Source organism: Peromyscus maniculatus, chromosome 1 (assembly GCF_049852395.1).
Source record: "Peromyscus maniculatus bairdii isolate BWxNUB_F1_BW_parent chromosome 1, HU_Pman_BW_mat_3.1, whole genome shotgun sequence".
Taxonomy (NCBI): Eukaryota; Metazoa; Chordata; class Mammalia; order Rodentia; family Cricetidae; genus Peromyscus; species Peromyscus maniculatus.
This window is the reverse complement of record NC_134852.1, coordinates 159,844,183-159,862,429: the sequence shown is the minus strand read 5'-3', so window position 1 is coordinate 159,862,429 and position 18,247 is coordinate 159,844,183. Positions and strand designations below refer to the sequence as shown.

The 18,247-nt window shown below is 57.2% G+C and overlaps 2 protein-coding genes across 3 annotated transcripts in view; one reads left to right on the top strand and one right to left on the bottom strand.

The window, feature by feature from the left end:
• The window catches only part of Macrod1 (mono-ADP ribosylhydrolase 1), a 145,211-nt gene that overhangs the window by 14,366 nt on the left and 112,598 nt on the right, over positions 1–18,247 (bottom strand). The gene's annotated exons all lie outside the window — the stretch shown is intronic.
• The window catches only part of Flrt1 (fibronectin leucine rich transmembrane protein 1), a 75,333-nt gene continuing 74,006 nt past the window's right edge, over positions 16,921–18,247 (top strand). Inside the window, exon 1 of the mRNA XM_006980739.4 lies at positions 16,921–17,149. The gene's annotated coding sequence lies outside the window, so the exon portion shown is untranslated. The remainder of the gene's footprint in view (positions 17,150–18,247) is intronic.

The window sequence follows — 18,247 nt, the reverse complement described above, 5'->3', positions numbered from 1 at the left end:
GGGCCTGGCTCCCAGGCTGGGCCCTCAGCTCCTCGCAGGGCTGAATCTTCCCCCACCTTCCAGGTCTTTCTGTTTTAGGGTTAGGGGCCAGACTGGTCCAGGGCCTCCTGTGAAAGCTATGGATGCTGCTAAGTGGTGTCGGGTGGCTCGCAGTGGCTGGTCTCCCAGACCTGACAGCTCTTCGCTTGGGGAATAATTAATTCCACAGCCTGAAAACCCAGGGCTGCAAGTTGCCACGTTACTTTCGAGATTAATACAAGCAGCTAATTAAGATGGAGAGGCGAGGAGCGGCCGGGCGCTCCTGGATCCAAGCAGGGACCATGGGGACAAAGGAGGAGCCAGCTGAGCATGTAGGCAAGGTAGCTAGAGAGCCTACAGGGTAAGAGCTGAGGTCAGCCACCAAGGGGACCCAAGGGGCAGGGCGCAGAGGTCCCATTCTGGTCCCCAGAAGCGCTCCAGGACACGGTTCTATGGAAGGAGCAGATCCTTAGCAAGAGACAGTCTGCCGCTCTCTCAAATGACCCCATTTATCATCACAGCAAAGCCACAGGGAGAGGCTCCTGTTCCCATTTTACAGAGAAGGATACTGAGGAGAGAGAGAGAGAGAGAGAGAAAGAGAGAGAGAGAGAGAGAGAGAGAGAGAGAGAGAGGAGGGAGGGAGGGAGGGAGGGAGAGAGAGAGAGAGAGAGAGAGAGAGAGAGAGAGAGAGAGAGAATGGGACAGTACAGGTGTGGGGTTGGGGGAGGGTGGGAGCTCATTTCAAGGGCTTGTGCGTGCAGGAAGCCCTGGTTAGATTTCCAGGGTTGCATATACCAGATATGGTAGCGATGCCTGGGTTCTGATGCCTGTGGAGGAAGGAGGATCACAAGTTCAAGGTCATCTCCTACTACATAAGCCAACCTGAGCTACAGGAGACCTTGGCTCAAAATAAATAAAGACTGAATCTGCCTCCCTCGATTGCTCCAGGCCCCGCAGGCCTGGCTGCAAACACGAGGGCCTGTCCTCCTGCAGCCCTGTTTGGGCCCTGAGGTGGGCCCAGGCCTGACTCCAGCCCCCTGAGCCCTGGGGCAGCGCTGGCGGCTGTCGGAAGCTGCCCTCCGCGGCCCTTCCCACCTCCCCCCATCACCTCTCTCTTAATTAACACCGGCTGCAAACAAGCTGGCTCCTGCTCCAAGAGGGCACAGTGCCAAATGGGTTGGCAGGGAGCCTTGCTGGGGCAGGAGAGGAGGGGCGGGGTCCTGGCCTGGACGCAGCAGACCCCAGGCAGAGAGAATGTCAACCCCACCTGCCTGGCACTCCAAAGCCTCGCTCTGTGTGGTCTTGCCCCTGAGGAGGGGCAAATGGGATGAAGAATGACTGATGTCTGGATGAATGACTGATGTCCACCCAGCCAGGCTCCGAGAGAGGAATGGACCTGGGACAGGCCCAATGTTGAAAGGGTAGGTGAATCCTGGGCACCACCGACCTGCCCATAAACAGTCTTTTCGCTTCTGTTTATCTCTTTTTAAGACAGGGTCTCACATAGCTCAGGCTGGCCCCAAACTTACTATGTAGCTAAGGATGACCTTTTGGATCCTCTGTCTTTGGATCCTCTATCTCTGGAGTTCTGGGATTACAAGCACGAACCACCATGCTTAATGTATTCCATGCTAGAGGAGGAACCAGGGCTTTGTGCATGTTAGGGGACATATTGCCAACTGAACGACACCCTTAGACCTCGGTTTATCTCGAGATAAATGGGGTCTCGCAATGTTGCCCATTCTGCCAGAACTCAGGCAATCCTGCTTCTGACACCCAAAAGTTGGGAATACAGGCACATGCCACAGTACCCAGCCTTTATCTTATTTTTATTTTATTTATTTATTTGATTATTTATTTTGGTTTTTCAAGACAGGGTTTCCCTGTGTAGCCCTGGCTGTCCTGGATCTCACTTTGTAGACCAGCCTGGCCTCAAACTCACAGAGATCCACCTGCCTCTGTCTCCCGAGTGCTGGGATTAAAGGTGTGGCCACCACCGCCCGGCCAAAGCGTCCAGCTTTTAAACAAGGACCTTCGAAGTGCAGGAGGGGCTGAATCTGCTCCCAGCAGCACAGCAGATGAGCGACTCCCTAACCAGCTGGCTTTGGGCCTGTGACCTTGAAGTGCCCCCTCAGGTCCCTCACTGCCAAGTCCTTTGACCACTGAGAGCCGGGATTTGGGGGTGCCTCACTCCAAGCCTCCCACGTGTTCTGCAGGCTCTGTCTCTGCCCTGCCGGCTGCCCTGTGTTTTCACTCGCTGCTCACGTGCCCTGCCACCCCCTTCCACCTTCCGACGCCCTGGCCCCTACTCTGTGTCCTAGGGGGTGGCAGAATAGGGACTCCCCAGTTTGTGCCCAGGCCCGTGGCCTAGTTAGGTACTGGCAGGTGGCCACTGCCCAGTGAGAGGGAGAGGGCCGTCCCCCAGAGTTTGGCAAGTGCCACCAAAGATCAGAGGAAGCCCAGGGACAAAGGTGCACCCTACCCTGCTTCACTTTCTACAAGGAACTATTTAACTATTTATTTATTTATTTACTTAGAGGTATTCATATAGCCCAGGCTAGCCTTGAACTCATATGTAGATGAGGGAGAATGACCTTGAATTCTTGATCCTCCTGCCTCAGGACCCTGGGTGCTGGGATTACAGGTAAAGAGTCACCATGTCTAGTTTTAGGAAACATTTAAAAATGTTGTAATATTAATATCTTTCTGGAGCCAGGTGGTGGTAGCGCATGCCTTTAATCTCAGCACTAGGGAGGTAGAGGTAGGCGTATCTCTGTGAGTTCAAGGCCAGCCTCGTCTACAGCACTAATTACAGGACAGCCAGGACTGTTACCCAGAGAAACTCTCTTGAAAACAAAAACAAAGAAACAGAATATATGTTTCTGTGGGAAAAGTCATGTGACAGCATTTTAAACGTTTTTGTGGGAGGGAGGGGACCAAGGTCCAGAGCCTACATGGCAGCTGTGAGCTGGGCTGGACAGGGTGTGTACAGCGCTCACTCCTCTGGGGAGACACTGCCACCATTTCCCAGAGGAGGCCCCTGAGCCACAGGAACAATCTCCTCACGGTGTACATCAAAACCGGTTCTCCTTTCCTGCGGCTGCCCAGGGCTGGGAGTATGATTCAGAGGCAGCAGCTAGCTCGATATACAAGAGGGTCAGAGGGTCCATCCCCAGCACCACCAAAAAGAAACCTCTCACTTAGGAAGCCACGGCACCTCAGCCAGAAAGGAGCACCCCTCCTTTGCTCTCAGGATATAGAGTGGGCTCCAAGCAAGGTCTGGAAGACAAAAGCCCCCCAACACATGATCCCATCTTTTCCCCCTCTCCATGCCTCCCTCTGCCACGCTCCAGGTTATCATGTCCAGCAGCTTTGCCTGGAAGAAATCATCACCTGTCCTCTCCAAGAGACCCACTCAGGTATATTCCTGGTGCCCACCCACGCGGGTCTGAGACTCTCGCGTGCCCCTCCAGCATCCTACTTTTCAGGCAGGCAGCCTTCTGAATACCGTCTCTGGGTGCGCCACATCCACAGCCTCCAGCACAGAGCTCTGGTGCAGATCAGGTGTCTAGGGACATTTTTTTTTTTCCAGTATGGGGAACCGACTCTTGGGTGTCTTGCATGCTAGTGCTCAGGCACTGAACCACACTCCCAGCTTGTTGTTGTTGTTTTGTTTTTAGACAGTGTCTCACTGTGTCCTGTCGCCCAGGCTCCAGGCTCCAGGTCGTGAACACACTCTGTATCCCGGGTTGGCCTGCTTCAGCTTCCTGAGTGCTGGGATTATCGGTGTGCCACCTTAGCAATGGTTATTGAAAAAATCGAACAGTTTGACTGTACACCCCCAAGTCATTCAGCCCGCCGCCGTGCAGATTGCCTGTGGACAAGACCTGGGTGTGCCCAGCTCCCCAGGTGGGGCTCCCCACCAGCCAGCCCAGCAGGCAGCCGAGCAGGGAACAAGCGCTGGTCTGAGGCCAGTGGCCCAGGGACCTTCTGGCTTTCCCTGACAGGGACTGTGTCCTTCATGCCTGGGAGGAGGGGGTGGCCCTCTGAGCGAGATGGGAGAGGGGCATGCAGAGAGGAGAATCAGTTACCAGTGACCCGAGGAAAGCGCTGAGCAGGTGCCTGGACCGACCGGGAAGAGGCTGGTCAGGCAGGCACAGCGGTGACTTTGAAGCTGGCACAGCCCCTGCACATGCCCCAGGAGGCTACTGCCTCCACATGTCTGCCTCACCTCCCGGACCCCTTGTCCTGGCATCCTGGCTTCACCTGCCTGGAGCAGCTGGGGATCTGGGCACTGCTCCCCCCGACCCTTGAACCCTCGCTGGCTCGGTTTTCTCCTTCCCCCTGAGTGAGCCAGACCTTAGCTTTGGCACAGATACTTTCTACTGCTACTGTGTGCTGAGCACTGGGATGAGGGTGGACTCTGCTGGCACAGAGCTCACTGTCTCCGGGGTGACAGTCAAAGCTACAGAGGCATGAACTTGAACCAGAACTAGCTAGCACCTGAGGTCATGAAGGTAATCGAAGGGCAGACAGAGGAGGGCTGGCAGGCTGGTCCCTCAGGTGCTGCAAGGCCCTGGTGAAGGAGAACGCTGGCTTGGAGAAGCACACAGCAGGCAAAGGGTGGCTGTGCAAAGGCCCTGAGGCAGAACCCTAGCTTGGAGGTATAGTGTAGGGTCCTGTGGCAGAGGGATGGGCAGAGGAGGGGAGGGGAGGGGAGGGGAAGGGGGAGCAGAAGGCCAGGGGCCTTTGGAGCTGGTCAGCCTGAAGGTGTGACTCTGGGAGCTGCAGCTTCAGATAGGAAGGCGCTGCTGAGGTCAGACTGCCCAAGGGGTCTTGTCCCCCTCCTGAAATGTCCCCCCGGGCTTGTCAGGTGCAAGGCTGCCGCCTACAAGGAGGGCTCTGTGAAGGCTTTGTCCCACTGCCACATAGATTGACAGCTGGGCCCATGGAGCTTAGGGGGCAGGCTCTGTTCCAGGGAAGTCGCTGTTACCTCCCCCGCTCCCACAGGCCAGTGGTGGGGATCCGTGTTCCAAGAGGCAAGTCCTTTAAAACATGTTTTAGATTAGAAACACCCACAGATGGAATAAGATGTAAAATGTGCTGAATTTTGAAGATAAAACAAGAGACTTCAAAGACACTCCAAGCTGGGCAAGCAGTCACCATGTTGGACAAGCTCTGTCCCCCCAGGCCAAGGTCACTGTCCTCTAAGGTGTGGCTGCTAAGGTAGAAATACACAGGCTGAGGGGCGGTCTCGTGGGGGCACAGGGCTGCCGCTTATTCATCAAATCCATGCCCAGCCAGCTGCCATGTGGGCTTTCAATAGCCACCCTAACATGGACACATGCACCCTCCTGTCAAAGAGACAGCTCTGAATGGGAAGAGCCACTACCCTGTCCTTTGCCAGAGCTGGTCTTAAAGCCTCCAGCTGTGATCTGGGGCTGGTGGTTCCTGCTCCTGGAACCTCTGTTTCTTTATCTGGTGATGAGAGAGTCATTTAGTCAGGTCCTCATGGGCCTAGATGCTAAAGATATGACTGAATAAAACACCTTCAGGTTCAGTGGCCCATGTCTGTAATCTCAGCACTTTAGGCAGTGGAGGCAGAGGTTCAGGAGTTCAAGTCCAGCCTTGGCTATATAGCGAAGCTAGCCTGGGATTCATGTATTCTTGGCTTTTACTAACCCCATGATGGGCCCCACCCTCATGACCTCATCTAACTCCACTCAGCTCTCAAAGGCCCCACTTCCAAACACCATCAGTATGTGGATTTGGGGCTTAGGATCCCAACTCAGGTCCTTTCAGGACACACAGATGCCATAGCATGGCTTCAGACAGGCGCAGGGGTTGGGGTCCTGGGCGCCAAGGGTCCTCGGGGAAGGTGAACAGCCTCAGCAGAAGCTCCCACCGGTGAAGGCTGGTTCACCAACTCCCAGCTAGGAAGGGCTGTGCGGCCACGCTGGATATGCGGCTCTATCTTACAGATGGGGAAACTGAGGCTCAGAGGTTTGCCTTGTCTGCTCCCAGGGCTGAGCCCCTCACAACCTTACTCAGGACGCGCCTCACCTTGCCCAAATCTGAGCCTGCTGTTCTGGAATGAGGCTGTCATCCTCACACCTTCACGATCCCCGCGGCCTGTTCACCCTTACTGTCCGGTTTGGGTCTCCATTCTTGTGCCCCGGGATCCAGCCCACACCAGGCCCTACAAAAGCTGCCTCGTCAGACATTTAGAGATGGAAGTAGGTTATCTGGCTGCTGTTCCTGCCTGCCTGGGCCTCCACCCCTTCCTGCCTGGGTTCCCTGGGCTTGGCCACTGCTGGGCTTCCCGAGCTCCTCCTGGGGATCCCACGTCAGCACCAGCTCAGGTGACACTTGGCACCCACTCTCCAGGCTGGGTCTAGAGGCACGAGGCACGTTCTGGCTTTTTGTTAGGGACACTATAAGCAGCAGGAGAGGTAAGTCGCTCTCAGACCCAGCAGCGCCCCAGATCACAAACCCGAAGGAATCAATGTTCCAAAGAATAGTTATAGGCCCGTTATATAGCAAGTCCCGTAGGTGGCTTCAGCCAGGTGTTTCCAGTGGAGTCTTCCCTTCACCCATTCACCGGACCCCTGCATGACGCGCTGTCATTTTTGCCGCTTTAACACATGTGCATATAAGGAGTTCAGAGGGAGGCTGGGAAGCCAGTGGCTGGGGTTGAATCCAGCGCCTTGGCTCCCCCGTGGAGTCCAGGAGGGCTGCAGACCCCCAGCTGCAGCAGGCCTCCCCTCCCCCAGGAGCCCCGGCAGCACTCTTGTCCTGCCATTAGCATATCCGAGAGCATCCCTGAAACCCAATTACCAGGAGATGGCTTGGGCCCCAGCCAGCCGGGTGTCGGCTCCAGCTCAGGAATCCAGATCTGCAGGAATGAGGGGCTGGGACCTAGGGCAGCCAGCTGGGGATGCAGGGAACCGGAGCAAGGGGGTGGGGGTGGGGCAAAGGCTTGTGGCAGGGCTATGGATCCTGGTGAGGTGGTGTGGGGATCCCCAAGGCAGTCTCAGCCCTCTGCTTAGCGACAGCTGGACCGGCCCTCCCACGGCCAAAGACAGGTGACCTCCCGTGGCCCTCTGCCCTCTCTGAGCTTCAGCTTTCTTTTGAAAAGAGAAAACCTGGGCTGGTTTTTGGTGGTGGTGGTGGTTTTGGCCTTTGAGACAGGGTCTCATGTAGCCCAGGCTGGCCTCACACTAGCTATGTAGATGAGGCCTGAGCACAGGCTAATTGAAGTGCTGGTGGCCTCACGGGGAGGATCCTCACTGATAGCTGGCTTTCAATTGTTGCTGTTGTCTTTTTTTTTTTTTTTTTTTTTTTTTTGAGACAGGGTTTCTCTGTGTAATCATGACTGTCCTGGATCTCACTCTGTAGACCAGGCTGACCTCCGACTCAGAGATCTGCCTGCCTCTGCCTCCCGAGTGCTGGGATTAAAGGCGTGCGCCACCACTGTCTGACTATAGCTTTGAATTTCTGGTCCTCCTGCCTGCACCTCCCAAATGCTGGGGTTACAGGTGTGTGCCACCCCACTCAATGACCTGAGTGGCTTTCTGAAAGAGTGACTGAAGCTGTCACCTTGCTTTGTCTTTGCAAAGGATCTTGTGGGCCCCATAAGGACACAGCACATGGCCTTTACCCAGTGCTGGTCCATGCTCTGGAGTTCCCAGGCTGCAGAATCATCATGAAGTAGATCTCTGCTCCTTATAAGTCACTCAGCCTCTGGTGTTCAATTACAGCAACAGAAACAGACCTACCACGAGCCCAGCAAACCCATCGCTCGGGGCTGGGGATGTAGAATGCTTGCCTAGTATACACAAGGGCCCGGGTTCAATCACCAGCATTTCATAAACCAGGCGTGGTGGTGCGTGCTTGTGATCCCAGTACTTGGGAGATGGAGGCAGCAGCATCTGGAATTCAAGGCCAGCCTGGGACAGAGACCCTGCCTCAACAAACAAGCCTATACTGTCACAGAATGGTGAGGTGCCTCCCTCACAGAAACGTCAGTTCCCTGAAATAACACATGCTTCCTTTTTGATCTTTTTGTAGGCAAGGTCTTGCTATATAGCTAGCCCAGGCTGGCCCACTGCCTCCTTTGTGCTGGGATGACAGATTATTGTGGGTTTTTTGTTTTGAGACAGGGTTTTGCTATGTAGCCCTGGCTGTCCTGAAACTCAATTTGTAGACCAGGCTGACCTTGAACTCCTGCCTCTGCCTCCTGAATGCTGGGACTAGAGGCATGGGCCACCACCACCTGGCTAATGGATTATTGTTTTATCTAGTTTTGCTGTGTGTGCCCTGGGATTGGGAGTATATACTGTCCTGTATATAAACAGGGACATTCTGGGTGGGTTTGCACTGTCAAGGGGCATGTTCCCGGGGAGCTACTCCTCCACACAACATCCATTCTCTACTCAGGCAGCCGGGTGGCCACGCCTGGACTCTTGCAGACGTGGCAGGGGCATCTTTGCCCACCCCATTTGTGTGCCAGCATTTCTCTGGGCAGGCTGGCATCTTTAACTTCTCTAGTTATTGCCAGATTGCTCTCCAAAGTGGTTGTTTGGATGATCGTTTTAAAACATAAATTAGATCATGTCACTTCCCTGCTTAAACCTCTCAAATAGCTTCCTATTATACTTAGAATAAAATCCATATTCTCCTCCATGAATGCTCGACTGCATCCCACACTCGCTCCCCCCAATTTCCTGTCTTCTTTTCTCTTCCTCAAATAGGTCTGGCATGCTCATGCCCCAGGGCCTTTGCACACACGACTTCCAATGTCTCACTTTTCTCCCAGCTCCTCTTTAACGGTCTCTGTCTTATCCATCAGGTCTCAATGGAATTATCATCTCCCTCAAGGGGCCTCCCCTGACCACCAACTAAAAAATCCTTTGCATATTCCTTTATCACCGTTTATTTCCTCTGGAAATGATACTGTGAACCCATAAAGACCTCACTTTCTCATTTGCCTGGTGGCTTATTACCCGCCTATGGCAGCCTTTTTCATGAGCCTTTGCGGGTCTCAAAGGTGGACATGGGGACGTGGGGGTGTCACTCATTGATGAAACATTTGCTTGGAGTGCTTGAGGCCACAGGTGTCATCCTCAACACTATAAGACCAAGCCAAAAAAAAAAAATCTTTAAAATTAAAAACAATATTAACTAGTTAATGAATGTGTGCAGGTGCATGCTGAGGCCAGAGGAGGCCAGCCGGTGTCCTGCTCTACCACGCTCTGCCATGCTCACTTGATACAGCATCTCTCACTAAACTGGAGGGGGCCAGCACCTTCTTGTTTCCATCCCTCACAGTGTGTGGTTATAGGAGTGCATGCAGCCACATCTGCCTTTTTACGTGAGAACTAGGGATTTGAACTCAGGTCCTTGGAGTTGCATAGCTTGTACCTGCTGAGTCATTTCCTCATTCTCAAACAAAACGACCCTTTGCAGACTAAGCAGGCCATGGCTCATCCATTCAACAGACATGGCTTGGAAGTCTGTGTGTGAGGGTGAGGGGTGGGGATACGGTGGAGAATGAGGCCCTGGGTCTCAGGTTGGGGGAGCTTTGGAGAGAGTGCTGTGGCTGAATTAAGGGCAGAGGGAGCAGCCAGGTCTACAGGTCTGGTCAAGGTTCTTCCTCCTGGCCATGGAGAGCCATGGAAGGGCTAGAGCTGGGGAGAGAGCAGGAAGGCTGTGCTGACACCGTGCAAGCGGAGCTGGAAGAGAACCATGGAACACAGGGCTAAAGCTGGAAAGAGCCCCTGTCCCCACCCAGTGCTGAGGCTCCCTGCACCTTGGTGTCCCACAGGACTCCTGTGTCCTAGAGACAACTTTGGACTCTTGTCCAGATGCCACCCATAAGCACAAAATATTGTGACTTGGGTGGGGGACAGACACCCTGAGGATGGCTGGGATGGGGTCCCTAGAAGGAAGAGACAGCAGCCACCCAGCTGAGTCCCTGGTGCTATTGCTTCTGTGGTTTCAGAAGCAACAAAGACAGGAGAAAGGCAGGGACCACTTTCTGCAAGAGAAATTTAAGTTAGACCACAAGAAGGACTTCCTCTGCCACGAGATACAACTTTGTCCGGAACCCACCTCCTCTGGGGCTGGTGGCTCTTGGGATAGAAACTGCTCAAGGTTGCTCAGCCAGGAAGAGACGAGACCTGTTCTGTTCGACTCTAATAACAGTGTCCCTTCACCCGGAGCATGCCCAGTAGGCCAAGTTCCCTCCCATCCTTGGCTTTAGGGCCTGTGTTGAGGAGTCTTGGCACTGAGGGTACCACTTGCCCCGTGGGTCTCAAGGTGGCCATCTGACACCATCCAAGCCTTCTCTGTAGGGACAAAGAACTCAACCTGGTCCTCGCCTCGACAGTCCCAGGGTCCCTTGACACGGGCGCCCTTCCTCTCTGTCCTGATCTCCGGGCTCTAGCTCTACTTTGTGGAGGGAGGAGGGAGAATGGAGGAGGGAAGGAGGAAGAGGAGGAGGAGGAGGAGGAGGAGGAGACCTGTGTGGCTGCCATTGGTATGCAAGGCCCAGCCTCAGCCCTCAGTGGCCCAGCCTCTCGGCTCAGCTCTTTAAGAATCCCTCCTTGGTGGCAGCCGCGTGGTGGTTGCCTAGCAACACCATCCCACCCCGCCCCATGGCTGGCACTGGCCCTCTTCCCCTCCCCCTCCTCCTATGGCTCCTCACATGCCCAGCCTCAGCAGTATTCTGAGCTCAAAACCTGCCAGGCCCAGCTAGCTGCTTGGGGCACCTGTGCCTCGTAGGTGTGAGAACGTTTGAGTGAGCCCACCCAAGCCAGGCCTTAGCTCCAGCAGGGCACCTGTGGGTCCTGGGTTCTGAGGCCTTGGCTCAGCAGCCCCTTCCCCCTACTCCTTTGCCCTTGCAGCACCTGGGCGGGCAGGTGAGGGTTCTGGAACATGCCCTGTTATCTCCTGCCCCAGCGCCGCCGGAACAGCAGAGCTCTGGGAGGAGACCCCGGGCTCCCAACAGGAATCCTCAGACTCCCAGTCCCTCCCAGGCCTCCTCCCGTAGTGGCTTCAGTTGACCCCTGGTGCCACGACCTGCAGAGGGGACCCGGGGACTGGGGGTTAGCCTCTGGAGTTCTGAGTTGCAGGTCTGTCTTGAGCCCCAATAGCTTAGCTAGGTGCGGGGCCTTCGGAAGCCCACAAAGCCACTCTGACGGGGGCAGGAGGTAGAGGAGGCACGTGAGGAGGAGCAGAGAGCACCAAACCTCCGCCACAGAGGCTAGAGAGACACTGTGACAGGGAAGGACATCACCACAGGCTGGGGCCCCACCTGAAGTCTTTGGAGTGCAGGGCCCAAACACTAACATCACTAGCCTACTTTCTCTCCTCCCCCGGGGTGATCCAGGGCAGCCCTCAGGCTCACTCTGTCTTGGGGTCCCACCCTCATCTCTCTCACATGGCAGCCCCTCCCCCACCCCCCATTAGCTACCACTTATCCTCTTCCCGACCGGCTGACCGGGAGGCATGGCCTCTGCTTAGGCCTGCACCTCGGGCCTCACCTCCTCCGTTATCTGTGTCTGTGCCGCAGCCCCCATCCACCAGCCCCAGCCCCATCTAACCCTGGTTCGGACACACGCTGGTCCCTTCGGACATGCCGCTCTCTGAGCCACAGCTCCGATTTCTGTGCTGGACTCGGATGCGTAACAGGTGAATGATGGCGGAGGCAAAGGAGGTTTAAATCACCATGAAAAGCCTGTCCTTTGCTGGGAATAACGGCTGGGAGGAGGAAGCAGCCCTGAGTGAAAGACTTGGAGGGAGGTAATGTCACTCAGAGGGAGGGAAAGGGGCTCCCATGACGGGGTGGGGTGGGGTGGGGTGGGGTGGGGGAGGTGAGAGGTTTGGGAATGGCAGCCTCAGTCCTGGTCCTTTTGGAGAGGCTGCCGGGGATGAACGCTGTCTCTATTCCAAGCCTGGTTTCTGATACTTCCTGGAATGTTTTCTCTCTCACCCGCATCCTTGGTGTGTGTCCTTATACACACCAAGACCCCGCCCTGCACACTCCTGCTAGTTGAGCTGGGGTCTGGACACTTTAGTCTTTGGAACGGTCATTCTAAGTAGTTCCCGGTCTTCTGATTAAAGTTGGCCTTGGAACACCATGGCCACTGCTGCCTGGATTGGCTCAGCCTGATGATCACCCATTCATTTAGCATCAGCAGACAGTGCTGTCCCGATGGATGGGCAGGCCTGAAAACTTGTGGGATCACACTGGGCTCCCAGCTCTGCCTTCAAAGGGCTCATGGCCAGGGGAAAGAGGGGCAAGCACTCCCAAGATACCCATCCCAGAGTCCAGAGGCCCCGAACCTAAATCACCATGGCACCTGCGGATAATTTATTATGATCCAGGAGGAAGGCATGTCAATGATATCATCAGCTACCTAGCTTCTAATAGGTGAGAGAGCTGTCTAAAAGCTGAAAAGTGGGGTCAGGAAAGGCAGTCGCAGAACATGTCACACAGAGAAACACAAGAATAGACTTCTGGAGCCAGCAAGCTGCTCAGTGGGTAAGGGCGCTGATGACCTGAGTTCAACCCTGGAGCCCACATGGTGGAAGGAGAGGACTAACTCTTGGAGGTTGTCCTCTGACACCCCCCGCCCCCGCCGCCTCACTCAAACCCACACACATATAATAAATAAACACTACTGCTCTAGTACTTTTCCTCTAAGACTTTGTGGAGGCTCAGGAGGCGGCTCCGTTGGCAGAGTGCTTCCCTAGCAGGCTCGGAGCCCTGAGCTCCATCCCGCACCACAGAAACAAGACATGGTGACACACCTGCAATCCCGGTGGTCAGGAGGTGGAGCAGGAGTTCCAGAAGTTCAAGGACAGCCTTAGTTTGAGCTTTATTTATTTAAATTTATTTTTTATTATTTATTTATTTTTGTTTTGTTTTGTTTTGTTGAGACAGGGTTTCTCTCTGTAGTTTTGGTGCCTGTCCTGGATCTCGCTCTGTAGACCAGGCTGGCCTCGAACTCACAGAGATCCGCCTGCCTCTGCCTCCTGGGATTAAAGGTGTGTGCCACCGCTGCCCAGCTGTAAACCTTTTTCTTTATAAATTACCCAGACCATGGCATTTACTTATAGTCCCAACAAGGAAGGAGAAAGGGGGCAGGGACTCAGTGGACAGGATGGCCAGGCTCTGGTCTGCAGGTGGGTCACTTGGGCAGGGAAGGGAGAGAGAGAAGTGGGGCCCTTGTCCCAGGGTACAGGGGGGATCAGGCAGGCCAGCATTGAAGCCAGCTTAGTAGGTAGATCCTGGCCAGCCCCCACCTCTGGCCTGACCCTTCCTCGAGGTCCCCTTGCCCCGGTCCCTGTCTTCGGGAGTTGCTTGCCTCAGCCTACCGGGCTTTGCTCCTTCCCTGGCTGCTCCTGCATCTCTCTCTAGGGCCTTACCTTAGGCTGAAGGTCTTGCTTTCTGAGGCACTGACCTGAGACTCACGTGCTACCCTTAGGCCCCTACCTTGCCTTCTGTGAGAGGCCTCGACCCTCTGTGTCCTACCTACAGGAATTCTCAGTGCAGAATGGCAGCCCGGAGCAAGCACAGTAGAGCTGGGACTCGGACCAGAAGTGTTGCTTGAAGGTGAGGGCTGGTGTGCCAACCAGGTGTTCCTGAAGCAGTGTGCACAGCTCTGCCACCCCCAGCCCATGTGCTCACACACCCATGGAAATGTCCCAGAATGCCCTGGGCATTACTGGAGTTCAGAGAGGTCAGGTAGCCAGTGATCATGGTCTGGAATCCCCAGAGTGAAGGTCCCTAGTGATGCTGTGTGAAGTGGGCATCGAAGGAGATCCTACCCTTCCCCACCCCAGAACCTACGAGAGGCTAAGACTGGCCCAGCCTTGGCCGACAACGGTCTAATATTGCCAAGTCCCGTTATCTCCACAGTGCATCCCAGGACCTTTCCAGATTGTCACATTAGCATCAGAAACTGGAGGCGGAGCTGGGAGGAAGGGACAGTGCTGAGGGTCACTGGCTGTGAGGTGGCAAACAGAGGCCACATCCCCCTGAGAGGGGAGGTGGTGGCTGTGAGCCTGGGGGTGGGGGTGTGGGGGGTGTGGGGGGAAGGCTGCAGGCAGGGCCAGGCTGACCTTGCTGCCCAGTGGGAGGGCCCACTCTGAGCTGCAGGACATTGCTCTGGCTATTGCCTCCCTCAGAGTCGGGGGACTGGGGCTTGGCGAGCTCAAGGTTGAAGCCACAAAGTGTTACTGGGTGACTGGCACTGCCCTCAGTGTCCAGAGCCTCCCACTGGGGCCCAGCTCACAGGACACGCCACCCGTTGCCATGGTCCTGTGTTCTCCTGTCGCCTGTAGCACGCAGTGTGATCCGCCAGGGTCTGCTGAGTGAACAAACTGTATTTCCTGATCTCAGCTGACAGTCTCACTGTCTTTGGTTGAAGCCTGACTTCTCTCAGGATGAAGTTCCTACACAGTCCATATGTCCAAGACCCTGCACACCAGGCCTGGCTGCCATCAACCTCCTCATCACGGTCCCTCTGACTCGGATCCCCAGCTCCAGCCAAGATCTTGCTCAGTGGCACTCAGGCACTCCCAGTATGGCACTCCTGGCTGCAATGGGCTCCAGCTACACCTGATCTGGAACCTTTCTCCTGCCCCCCCCCAGACCCCCTCCACTCCCCCTGTCAAACCTAGGACAACAAGCACTGCCCCACCCAGGAAGCCGTCTGGTGTCCCAGCTGACTGGGCCCTAGTCCCTGGGGTCATGTGGAGACAGACGCCTGTTTCAGGTAGCTCTTGCCCAGCCTTGACTATGTGCTGGGCAGCCTTTGTGGAATCCCAGCTTTTTGTCCAGTGCAACCTGGTCCATAATGGTCTCCCTGGTGTCCCAGACGGAACCCAGCACAGTGGACTTCCCCCAGTATTCCCTGAATTGTGGTACAGGAGATGTCACTCTGCGAGTTACAGTCCGTCAGCCGGGAGGAGCATCACACAGCCATTAAAGCCGCAATTATGATGGTGATATTTTGATATTCAAGTGTGATGTGTCAAGTCAAGCTCCATCCGTACACTCCACCCCGGGACAAGGCCAAGTGCTTGCTTGGCGCCAGCCTGGTGCCCGGCATGGGGTGGCGGGGAGGTAAAGGGGCGGACACGCAGAGTTCCTGAGCCACATGCTAAGTGACACTGATGGAGATGGAGCCCTGGGGCCCTCGAGTCCATCTGGGGGGTCTGTGAAAATTATAGCCAGCTTTGTGCCTGGACAAGCCTGGAAGCGAGCAGGGGAAGGGAGGCTGGCTGTTGACGCCACAGGGAGGTGGCATTGTGGGTGATTTTTTTTCCCCTTCCTTTATTGTTGGTATAATGCTGTTTGGGCGATAAATAAAAACTGGGAGGAAAAAATAGCTGCTCAGTGAATTGAGTACAAACCCAGGAAGGCGCAAGGGGAGCTGGGAGGTGAAGAGGAGAGGTGGGGAGGGCAAAGACAGAGCTGGGGGAGGGCTCGGAGGTGGCAGCCCTCCCCCAGGCCCCAGGCAGCCCTGGGAAGAGGATCAGGAGAGCAAGGAGGCAGAGAGCACACCCTCCCTCGGGGGTGATGGTGGGCATCCCGAGGGAGCCTTGGAAGGTAACAAAGCGCAGGTTGGGCGGGACTTGTGATGAGGCTCTGGAGTTGGGATGGGGGTGGGGTAGAAGATGTTGGAGTGGTCTGTTCAGAGGGGCCCCCACACTGATGAGGGAGGAATAGGGATGGGCCCCGGAGCTGTGGGGGAAACCGCACATGTGATCTAAGCAGTTAGGGACTCACTCTGAGCAGCTGGCGCCAAAGAGGAAAACTAAGTCTGGAAGGGACCACCCAATTCTGTCACCAGGTGACAAGGTCTGCACCAGGTAGGTGAGGCTGGGCAGTGAGAGAAGTTAGTGTTCCCACTGCTACGCGTGGGAAATCCCTGCTGTGGTCCATCCACCCCGAGGGCCCCCAGGGCCCCCACAACAACTTTCTCTGAGATCCTAATGTGTGCCAGCTCTGGTCCCAACCACCTTCCTGTCGCAGGTCTCCTCAACTCCCCAGGAGTCCAGTGGCCAAGGCTCCCGTTTTAGACTCAGGTTTAGAGAGGTTACCTAAGTTGTTCAAAGGTCAGCCTCTGGAGTGGGGAAGAGGGGTGCTGGCATCTGACCCGACCTGCCCTCCTACATATCAGGGTGGGGTCCTGCCCGGAGAAAAGCAAAGGGTTTAGAGAGGGCCTGTGCAGGCGGGCTGCAAGCGAGCCTGGAAGGGGCACCTGGCAGGGAGGAATGGGGTTACCTGGGCACGCAGAGCAGGCGGTGGGTTCTGTTTGTGAATGAATGCTCTAGTGGACGGAAGAATGAATGAATATAGATAGATGAATGAGTGGGTGCTGAGAGGATCGATGTGGGGGGAGGAGGTACCTGAACCAGAACCCCTTTTTCTCGCCACCCTCCCTCCCGCCCTGGAGGTTGGTGTGTTGAGAGCCTCCCTCCCCCTAGTCCCTAGGGGGGGACCAGCTCCCCAACTCGTCTTCCCCCGCCCCCCACCCCAGACATTTTAGCGGAGGCTAGGAGGAGGGGAACGCGCGGACGCCGTTTCTCCCGGGCTGGGCCAGAGTCCCCGCGCGGCGGCGCAGCCTCCCGCGCCGGGTCCCGCCGGCCAGTGCGCAGCGCGGCGCCCCCGCCCCCGCCGCCTCCTCCCCGCCCGCCGCCTCCCTCTCCGCTCCCGCCCTCCCCGCTCCGCGCTGCACGCACAGCCCCGCCGCCGCCGCCGCCGCCGCCGCCGCCGCGAGGGGAGAGGCGGCCGCACAGCCTGCTTCCTCGCGCCCTGCTCGCCGCCGCCGCCGCTGCCCTCGCCTTGCCGAGCGCACCCGCCCGGGCACACGCACCCCGCCGCCGGGCGCCACCCCGCGCACTCCTCCCGCCGCTCCGCCGGGCAGATGCGCCGCCGCGCGCCCCGCGCCCCGGGCCCGCCACAGAGCTCCGACGCGCACCGGGGGCTCCTCTCCCAGGCCCCCCTGGGTGCCCTCCGGCTAGGGCTCCCGCCCGCTCCTTGGAATAACCCCTGAGGCTCCAGCCGTCGCCGCAAAGTTTCCCGAGGAGACCCGCCTCCCCGGCCGCTGCGCAGGTAAGGCAAGCTGCGCGGGCCGGGGGTCGGGACGGGGTGCTGGGGCGCGCGGGGCGGGGGCCGTGCTGCACGCATCCGGCCGGATCGCGTCGCCCGAATCGGTCCGGTGTGGCGGGAGACGTGCAGCCTTTGGGATTCGGGGTGTAGGGGGGTCGGGAGTCGATAGCCCAGCGCGGGTGGTGCTGGCTCCGCCGCGGGGAGGCGCGGGGTTCGCGGCCCGCGGCTCCGCTCCCCGGAGCGGAGGCTGGAAAGGGCGGGGGCTCGCTTGCAGCCCAGAGCCGAGCCCTGGCTGCGCCCGGGGGATGGCGGCCGGGCCCGCGGGGGGCGCCGGGCTGAACAGGTCAGTCCCAGCTCCTGCCCCACACTCGGGAAAAGGAGGGTGAGGGGCTCGTGCGGCGAGGGCAGTCGGCCGGCCCCGGCGCCGCGTTCCCGTCCCCACTAGCCGCGTGAGTCACGGTTAGAGCGAGGTTTTATTTTTAAAACGACTTCAAGGGGGGCATAGGCAGCCTCCAACTTCCCTCCCTGCGCGCGCTGTGGACTGGCAGCCCAGTGCCGGCGGGGGCTGAGGCTGTGCACCTGGCGGCTGCAAAGGTGGAACGGAGGGACTAACGGACTGGGGGCGCACACAGGGTCCCCCACCCCCAAGCTCCTAGACAAGGAGGCAACAGACCGCGAGCACGCCCCTCCTCGTGGGGATCCGAGGCCCAGAGGCGGAAGGCTGGGGAGCGTTGTTGCCCAGCTGCAGGGAGCCGTGGTAGATCAGAGCTCTCTGAGGAGGACAAAGTTGTGAAGCGGCGACATCAGGGAGCTGCCCCAGGCTTCCTGGGGCCCCGGGAGGGCTTCCAGGCTCTCCCGGGGCGTGTGGTTGAGAGAGAACACAGCTCAGCTGGGGTATGCCAGGCCCAGGAGGCTCAAATGAGAGGTCTGATGTGAATAAATAAAGCCAAGGCACGGGAACAGAGGTGAGGGGTGACAAGGTCCAGCCTTGCCTCATCTCCGCCCTTGCATCCTTTGGAGGATGGAGATCAGCCCCACCCTTTCCCACCCCTAGGTATCTTAGGAGTTGGGGGAGGCTGTCTGGGTAGGAGGGGGAGTGTA